The 9,867-nt window shown below is 30.6% G+C and overlaps 1 pseudogene; it reads right to left on the reverse strand.

Annotated features, from left to right (window-relative positions):
* Positions 1 to 4,565: 4,565 nt before the first annotated feature.
* LOC129292978 (heat shock cognate 70 kDa protein-like) lies at positions 4,566 to 7,049 on the reverse strand (annotated as a pseudogene).
* Positions 7,050 to 9,867: the final 2,818 nt, after the last annotated feature.

The raw sequence follows: 9,867 nt of genomic DNA on the forward strand, positions 1-9,867 counted from the left end.
GATTAAATGTGTAGAGGTATTTTTGAAAGTTTATAGTTTTGTTTTGAAATAGTAAATTTATAAAGTATTATATTATTATATTTTATTGATATATATATATATATATATAATTTTATTTTAAATTATCTTATAATTTAAAATGAAGGAGCCTTGGGCTGGATTTTCACTTAGGTGAAAAAGAGGAAAAAGAAAAAGAAAATCCAAAGTTGGGCTTGGATTTAAATTTAATTTTTGAAAGAATGACAATAAAATCTCAAAAGAATGAATTAATGATAATTAAGTTATTGATAAAAAGTTTTGTAAAATAAATTATAAACATCAATTCAAATAGTTATAAATAGAAACTTAAATTACAAACTAATTATTATACTCAATATTTAAATACCGTATTTACAATTAAAATTTTTAAATTTATAATTGTTTGAACTGATATTTATAATTAATTTTTTAAAAAAATTATTGGGGACCTTATTAATTTCTTCTGTTGGGACTTAATTGTTATTCTCCCTTAATTTTTTCCTTCTAAAAGATTTAACACTAATGTATCCTAATTTCTATAATCTGCAACTTTGTTGTTATTAATTGGAAAAATTAATTCCAAAGTCCTCATATCTTCATTGTTATCATTATTACAAAAAATATTTTTGAGAGCGTGTCTTTCGAAATGCTTAAAGAAAAAGTGTTATTAAAAATTGAGATGAAATCTATCATATCTATTGACGTAGAGGAGCACTTTTGTAATGAATACTCGCCTATGTCAATATACGAGAACGCTCATGTCAAGAGTACTCTTGTAAATTATAATTTATTTTTAGATATATATATATATATAATATAGGAGTGCTTTACAAAGTATGAGCGCTCCTATATGTAAATATATGGGAGCGTTCATGTCAAAAATACTTCCATAGATCATAATTTATTCTTAGATATATATATATATATATATATAATATATATAAGAATGCTTTACAAAGCGCTCTCGTATATTCTGAAGGGCTTGATAGGAGAATATTTTTGAAGCGCTCCTTAAAATAAATAAAAAACACTCTTATAAAATTATTTTATAATAATATTTTTAATCATGTAGTTAATGTCCGTTTTTTTTTTTTTTTTTGTATTGGATCCTTTAAGTCTATGTCGTGAAGTCCATTAGTCCCTCATCTTTAAAACCATCAAATAGGGACTAACGGTGTTAAGATTTTGTAAGAGAGCGCTGATATGGTGGCACATGGATTATTTATTTATTTTGCTACCTTGAATTTTTACTGAGATTAAAAGTGCCTCGGAGATAAAATATAAAGAGAACTATCAGATCGAAACCCCCATATCTCCTTGTTACCATCATCTCCGCCACAAAAATTTCGACATATCCAAGATGCAAGAAAAGCATAAGCACAAAAGATGCTTTTCAAATTTTCATTGATGTCACATCCCAGATGCTAGAAGCTAGGCAGGAAGAAGCACGAAATCACTAACCTGTTTCCTCTAATGATGAGAACCACGATCAACAACCTCGAACAGCCTTCAATCTTACCAAACTAAGGTTTTTGGGATCTGAATGTTTAAGCTTTATCTTGCAGATCTGGGTTTGACTGCAATTTGAAAAACATTAATGAATATGACTACAAAACTTTGAAGTACATTGTTGACTCGGGTTTGATTGCTTTCTCAAACGAGCAAGGGATTCTTCCCGGATCCAGTTTCAGTGCACCGTGGTGCTCAGCACCAATTAATTTTTTTAAATTTTTTTAAATTACAAAATTATTATTATAATAATAAATAAATATTCTAAAATTATTATTTTAATATTTAAGGAATAAATAAATTTAACTTGTTAAAATTTGGCCTGAACAGTTCATATAAAAATTTTGGTCTGAACAATTAAGAATTATAATAAAAAAATTAGAATTGTAACTAAATATATTTTATAAAATAATTTTTATTTTATTGATTTTGCACAATTGTCCATCTATGAGAAATAATATCATTCAACATTTAAGACATGATCAGGTATTTAAATATAAGTACTTCTTTTTAACAGGAATTTAAACATTATTTTGTTACATAGTAAGAAACTAGCTCATTTTGCTAGATTCAACCCCTATTTTAAACTTTTTAGGTCATTTTTTTTGTATTTTTTTTTTGTAGAGGTAAGGAGTAAAGTAGGAGTGTTCAGCTTGTACGTGTCTTGGTTGGCTTGGTATCGTCCCAATACAATTGAGATAAGTCTCGTCTCGACCTAAAAACAATTGATATGGGACATTGGGGATAGGACAAGAAAGGAGTTCGGAATGGGATGGGAGACGGGATTATCATTGGTACATCCCGTCCCATTCTGGATATTATATACATGTTATTTTATTAATTTAAAAGTTATACATTAAATATATTAATTATATTAATATAATTTATATTTATATTAATTATATCAATTATAATTTCAATACGTGCAATTTTTATTTAAAACTAAATTTTGTTGTATTGATAGCTTTAATGACATAGACTAAATAGGGCAATATCTTTCTTTATAATATATTAATATAATTTATTCTTATATCAATCTATTTAATAACTTTTATTTATATCATATTTCTTACTTTATTTTCAAAAGAATAATTAATTTAGTACATCTCAATTAAAGTAAAAGACTAATGATTTAATATTGTGTTTAAATGACCTGTTATTGCTGCTCTTATAGCCTAAGATCACTTATAATTGCTATTATAATATATAGTTGTGATTAATGTAATTCAATAATTGACTTGTAATTTATGTACTTGTATTATTTTGATTTTAAACTTAATAAATTATATAATTTAAAATTTTAATTAATGTTATTATTCATATTTTTTTCTGACATTACACAATCTATCAGTACGACTGGACATCTCAATTTTGCCCCAATCCTATCTCGATTTCTAACAACACAAGATGACTTTCGGAAAGGGACAAGATATGAGATAGAGATATCCCAATCTTGTCTCCTAAACATCCTTAGAGTAAAGTGCATTACAAGTGAGGTCAAGAGATGTTTATATATGACAGTAAAGGACCACCACCATACATTACACATCACTATTTACAAAAATTACATTGTGTTGTTGGTCTTATTTCCTTTCCTTTTATGGTTTTCACCATTAAAAATTATTTTTCACTCACTATGACAAAGAGAGATGATGATATAACAAAAAAAAAAAATCATTAAAAGGGGAAATGTTTTAGAACTATCTATGAGCCAAAAATCTTGATTTGAAAAAAAATAAATAAATAACTAAAACCTCAGCTTGATGCCATATAGTCTCCTATTGTTACCTATTACATGTAAGATACTATGTTATACATACATACATACATACATATATATATATATATATATATAGGAAAGATAAAAAAAGACACGTGCTTGGCATATTCTGAAGAATAAAAAACCATGTATCAGACACTATATCCATCTAGTCTATTATAAAGAATAAAATGTTAGGATTTGAGGATAGAGAAAGAAAGAGACTGACTTAAAAATATATTTTTATTATTTACTCAAACTACAACATATACAAATACTTACTATTACTATATCTTCTCACAAAAATTTCCCACCACTCTTTTTCTCTCACCGACACTCACACACTCCCCACAGGTCACTTTTCCTTTCTTCTTTTTCTCCCCCTCTCTCTTACCACTCGTTCTCCTCTACACGCGCCACCAACAAGTGCACATGCATGTTTATAGGTGAGTTATGTCGGTCACTATATATCTATCCCCAACTTTCCCAGTCCTTCTTCCTTTTACCGCCATAGCCAAATCAGTTTCCACAGCTTTTACATCGTTCGATTCTCTAATTTCACCACTATTAACTTGCTTTCCCAAAATTCTAGAGTTTTCATTTTTTATTTTAATTAGTCGGTGTATTTCAACATAAAAAAGATCAGACTCATCTTATCTTGACTACTCCCTAGAAAACACTACTCTTAACCAAGTTTTGAAGAGCAACCTTTCGTAACCCATTCAATAGACTTTCTGGGAAAGCTTAATAGCAATGTATTGGTCCTTGGGCCAATTTTTCCAAAGCATAACCAGGAAGGGGAAGCAGGGAAAATACTAAACTAAGAAATGCTTACGGAAAATTCAAAAGGAAAACGAAATAAAATAATCAAATCGCAACACAACAACCAAACAATCAAAGCACAAACATAAACCAAAAATCGCACAGCAATCGAATGGAACACCAGATAGTGAGCCGAAGAGCCACAATGAATTGACAATAGATTGAAGTAGGAAATAAACATACATGCATGCATATTACAAATATCTAGATAATAAATTTTATTAATAAAAACGGTTTAGATACGTTCAAGTTTTTTTTTAAAAAAAAAAAAACCAGCAAAATGCGTTTCATTAAACTAAAACGGGAATACAGGAAGCATACAAAAAAAACAGAAAACGAAAACTAAACCAGTTCAAAAGCAAAAAAGGCAAAGAAAGCAAAGCATCTAACAGACAAACAAGAAACTCAGATTATGCCTTCTCGATTCGCTTCGCGGAGGGGCTTGGACATTATCAAGTTAATTCACCTAGTTCTTGAATGCTATTATTCAAGCCAATGCAAGGCCTTCCAAAAGCATTGGTGTCAACAATTTAAATGACATGCCATCCGCTAAGCCATCGTAATGCATCCATGCATACATATGCTTAAAAAAACTTCACAAAATGGAAATTACCCAACCCCCAAAGTCATATGGTCAAATCATTAACAATCTGACAATAACAAAAAAGCATGAGGAAGTCAACCCACTATAATCGCCATAAAAGAGAAACTATCATACGTCTAAATCTTGACTCGGCTTCAATATAATGAGATTAAAGACACTCTCTTGAGCTCTCTCATTTCATGCTCATACTCATCAACTTCGGCAAGCCGTTCATCATCAACCAGCTGTGAGGCTCTTTCAATAGCATCCTCAATCTTCTTGTTGTTTACAGCAGCCTTGACTTTGTAGATATAGTCCTGCAAATCAGTCTTTGCTTTAGCTTTCTTCTTGCACCTTTCATCATCAGCCTTGTACTTCTCCGCTGCTTCAACCATCCTTTCAATGTCTTCCTTTGATAGTCTTTCTTTTCCTTTAATTATTGTCACCTGATTCTTGCTCCCTGATTTAGTTTCCTCAGCTGAGACAGTTAAGATACCATTCACATCAATAGAAAAACAAATTCTGAGCTTAGGAACACCCTTTTGGTTCTGGGGGAATAGTGAGGTCGAATGTATCCAGCAAATTGTTATCCTTTGCCATTGCTCTCTCACCTTGAAAAACATCAATACTGACTAATGTTTGGTTGTCATGCACGCTAGTAAAATCACTTACCCACAACATTGTAGGAATGCTAGTGTTCCTCGGAATTACTACTTGCATGAGACCACCATGTTTCAAAAACCCACCCTAAAGACAATGGGGTGACATCTCTCAAGACAATGCCTTGTAAATCTCCATTTCCTTGCCCACTTAATACAGCAGCTTGAACAGCAGCACCATAAGCGACAGCCTCATCAGGGTTGATGCTCCTGCATAGATCTTTCCCATCAAAGAAGTTCTGCAATAGCTGTTGAATTTTAGGAATTCTTGTAGACCCACCAACCAGGACAACCTCATCAATACTCCTCTTGTCCATCTTAGCATCCGAAAGACACTTCTCAGTAATTTTTAAACATTTTTCAAAGAGGCCTTTGTTCAATTCCTCAAACCTAGCTCGAGTGATAGTTGAATGAAAGTCTTCACCTTCATGCAAAGCATCAACAGCAACGATTGTATCAACAACGGATGTGGATGAGAGTGCCCTTTTTGCCTTCTCACAAGAAGTTCTCAACCTCCTAAGGGCCTTTGGATTTCCACTAATGTCCTTCTTACGCTAAGTAATTGACCATTCTACTGTCAATGTCCTCTCCCCCAAGGTGCGTGTCACCGTCAACTGCTTTAACTTTGAAATAACCCTTGTTTATCGCAACAAGAGAGCCATCAAAGGTACCACCTCCAAGATCAAACACAAAAATGTTCCTCTCACGATCATAACTATCTTTCTTGTCCAAACCATATGCAATTGCTGCAGCAGTAGGCTCATTGATTATTTGCATTACGTTAAGGCCAGCAATTGTGCTTGCATCTTTGGTTGCTTGACGTTGAGAATCATTGAAATATGCAGGCACAGTGACAACTGCATCCTTAACTGTTGAACCAAGATATACCTCTGCAATCTCACGCATCTTTACTAATACCATGGATGAGATTTCTTCCGGCAAAAATTGCCTTTCCTGTGATTTGAAATTCACAGCAATTTTGGGCTTATCATTTTCACCACAAATGACCTTAAATGGCCAAAGTTTTATATCACTCTGAACATGGGTATCACTGAACCTCCGACCAATTAACCTCTTGGCATCTGTGCAAAATATTAATATCGTAAATAATAAAAAAAAAACATAGTATTGATCCCGTTTTCTACCAAAAAAAAAAAAAGATAAAGGAAGTTAAAGATATGTACTGTACAACATCATCCACAAAAGAAAACGATCCTGCCACTTGAATTAGAAGCGAATAAATTATACTAAAGAGAGAGAACCAAAACGAACTTTCAAAAAAGAAAAATGAAAAACATGATCAAACAGAAAAAATTAAAGGAAAATTACCAAAGATAGTGTTAGTAGGGTTAAGTGCAGCCAGGTTCTTTGCAGCGTCCCCGATCATTCTTTGAGTATCAGTGAAGGCAACATAAGACGGCGTCGTTCTGTTCCCTTGATCGTTCACAATGATCTCTGCTCGACCATGTTGCCATACTGCAACACACGAATATGTGGTGCCGAGATCAATTCCGATGGCTAGTTTCTGGTGGAAGTTATCACCCATCCTCTTCTCTTTCAAGGCAGTGGAGTTTTGGGAGACTAAATCTGAGAAGAGTCTTGGGGAATGGGAAGAAGTTGGAACTTGCAAGTTATAAGTGGCTAAGAAGCAGCGAAAAATAGTGTGACCAGTAGTTTCACCGAATTGACCCTGGCTTCATCCAGTCTCCTTCTCTGCGTCTCCCCGTACGTAGAGTTGGGGATACGAGCGGGCCCGACTCTTACGAGCCTAAATCCTAAAACTCAATTTCTTATTTTGAACCTTATTTCTTATTTTGAACCTTATTTCTTAAGCCCGGCTTTTATGTAAAGAGCTCAGGGCCGCCGTAAGCCCTTTTTAAAAAAATTAAAAAAATTAAAATAAAATTAAACATTATAAATTCATTAAAATATTCTAAAATTAAAAAAATAAAATACTCATAATTTTTTAAAAATTAAATAACACATATTTAGAATTCTAGTAATAAAATTTAAATCTTGGTTAAAAAAATTTATTTTTATAAATACACAAACATAATAATTATAGAAAAATAAAAAATATTAGGAATTTTATACTATACACTGATATTTATTAAATTATATTAAATTAATTTTAGAATAAATTAAAATTAATAATAATATAATATGTGTAGGATCAGGTGAACAGGTCATTAGTTTCAAATACGTGTTCCACCAAAAAATAATAATAATAATAATATAATAGGGCTTGAAGGGCTACCCGAGCCCGAGCCTTTTTTTACAGGGCTTATCAGGGCTAAACCCTTAAGCCCAATTATTTTAAAAAAATTATTTTCAAAACCCAAACCCTTATTTAAACAGGACCTTCAAGCCCAACCCTCCAAGCCCGACTCTTATTCTCGGCTCTATCCGTACGAAGGTTCTGCTTTCTTGGTCCCTACTTCGGGCTTCTCTAGTCCCATCTGAACCATTTGGCAATTACATATTTTAAAACAAAAAAAATATACATATATTATGTTTTAATAAAAGTCAAGATTTTTCAAACAATATATAATTAACCATGTACATACACATTACCATATTAATAAGGAAAAATAACAATGAATGATTATTAAAAAAAATTATATCAGTTAATGATTAGTTATTATCAAAATTCAAATAAAAAAAAATTTAAATGGCCTGTTATTAATTAAAAATAAATTGTTATTCAAATATAAATGAATACTTGTTAATTAAATAATAATTTAAATTGAGAAGTATCCATTTAAGTAATTATCAACTAATATAAATTTCTTTTAGCGCTCCTTGATTGATATTTTCTCCATTAATAATGATTACTTTATGTTTTAAATAACATATTTTTCTTTATAACACTTCTTTTATTACTCTCTTTATCAGTATGATTATTTTGTAATATTAAATATTAATTTTACATTAAAATTAAAAAAATTAATTTAAAGAGTTAAACAGTTTAGATCTAAAACCCATATTAATGTTAATTTAATGTTAGTGCTTCATTCCATTTTTTTTTAAAATTTCTTTCTAAAATTTTCATATCTTAATAAACTATATTAAAACCACAAATTATCATTTCATATCATTAGAAACATTTATTTATACTTAAATAAATATCTTGTGATTAAAAATGCATCTCAACATCTCAAATCCAACATAACCCCAATCATATAGGTCTAAAGTTTAATTCAAAAAATCTCAAATTTGAGTTTCAACCTCAAAAAAATATTCTATAGTATTTATTATAGCTCAATAATCTCAATATTTATTTTTAAATTACCATAACTTTAGATTAACTATCTTATAAAAAATTTTTAATCCTTAAATTTACTCTACTCTACATATCATTAAAGATCTATTGTTATTTAGAAAATATTTATGAAGAAACTTTTGTATATAAAAGTGATTTTGAGTTTTTGACAACTAATATAATCCGGAAGTTTGAATACTTGCGTAAAAATGGCGGATGCCAACGGGAGCAAAGAAGAAGCGGCGGCGGCGGCGGCGGCGGAAATGAAGACGGCGGAGGAGGAGAGAGAATATTTTAAAATAACGTAGGTCCTACAACCATAAATTTTTATTATTTTGTTATTCATTCATTTATTGTTATTTATTTATTTTATTTTAGTTAGGGACAAGCCGCCCGTCGTCGTTTGTCTTCGCCCTTTTGCGACGGTTTATCTTTTTTTTTAATATATATATATATATATATCCTTAAATTATATCTTAGCTAGTTCGTTAATAAATATTCTTATATGACGCTAAATTTAAATTTAATCCAAAATTAAATTGCTAAACATATAATTAACCTCAAATAGCCTCCAATACAAATTTATTTCTCTGTTTAAACCTCAAAACAATATTAATTTTTAATTTTAAATCCTCAATAAAATTAAAATTCTATAATTTATTTATTATTTAAAAATCAGGATGTTGCAATTATTTACTTCTTTTTAAAATTTTATACTCAAAATTTAGAATTAGTAATTTAAAAACTATGTACTATGGAAACAAGTGCAGATAATCATGCCTCATATTCTTCACGGTCTTTTAGGTGGCATCACTTAGTGCTACGCCTTTTCAAATCACCTTTACGAATTGAATGGTCTTATTGCACAATTGCTTGTCATTAAAGTCCTCAATCTGTTTCATTTTGGATTTGAATGTCAAGTTCTCTCTAAGTTCCACCTCTTCTTGTTGAATAACATAAGAAGGATCTGAGTTGTACTTCTTTAATTAATTGGGATACATGAAATACATTGTGGATACCAACAATTTATGGTAGTAGGGCAACTCAGTATGTGATTGGTCCAATTCATTCTAGAATTTTATAGGGACCCATAAATTTGGACATCAATTTCTTCACCTCAATGACTCTATTAATACTTGTCACCAAAGAAACCTCCAAAAATCTTCCACCTCGAATTCCAAAAATTGTCTTCTCTTATTAACATAACTCTTTTATTGACTTTAAGTGGTATGAGAAACTTTTGCTTAACCAGTGC

Source organism: Prosopis cineraria, unplaced genomic scaffold (genome assembly GCF_029017545.1).
Source record: "Prosopis cineraria cultivar Desert tree isolate PC_DT_omini unplaced genomic scaffold, ASM2901754v1 PC14, whole genome shotgun sequence".
In the NCBI taxonomy this organism is placed as follows: Eukaryota; Viridiplantae; Streptophyta; class Magnoliopsida; order Fabales; family Fabaceae; genus Prosopis; species Prosopis cineraria.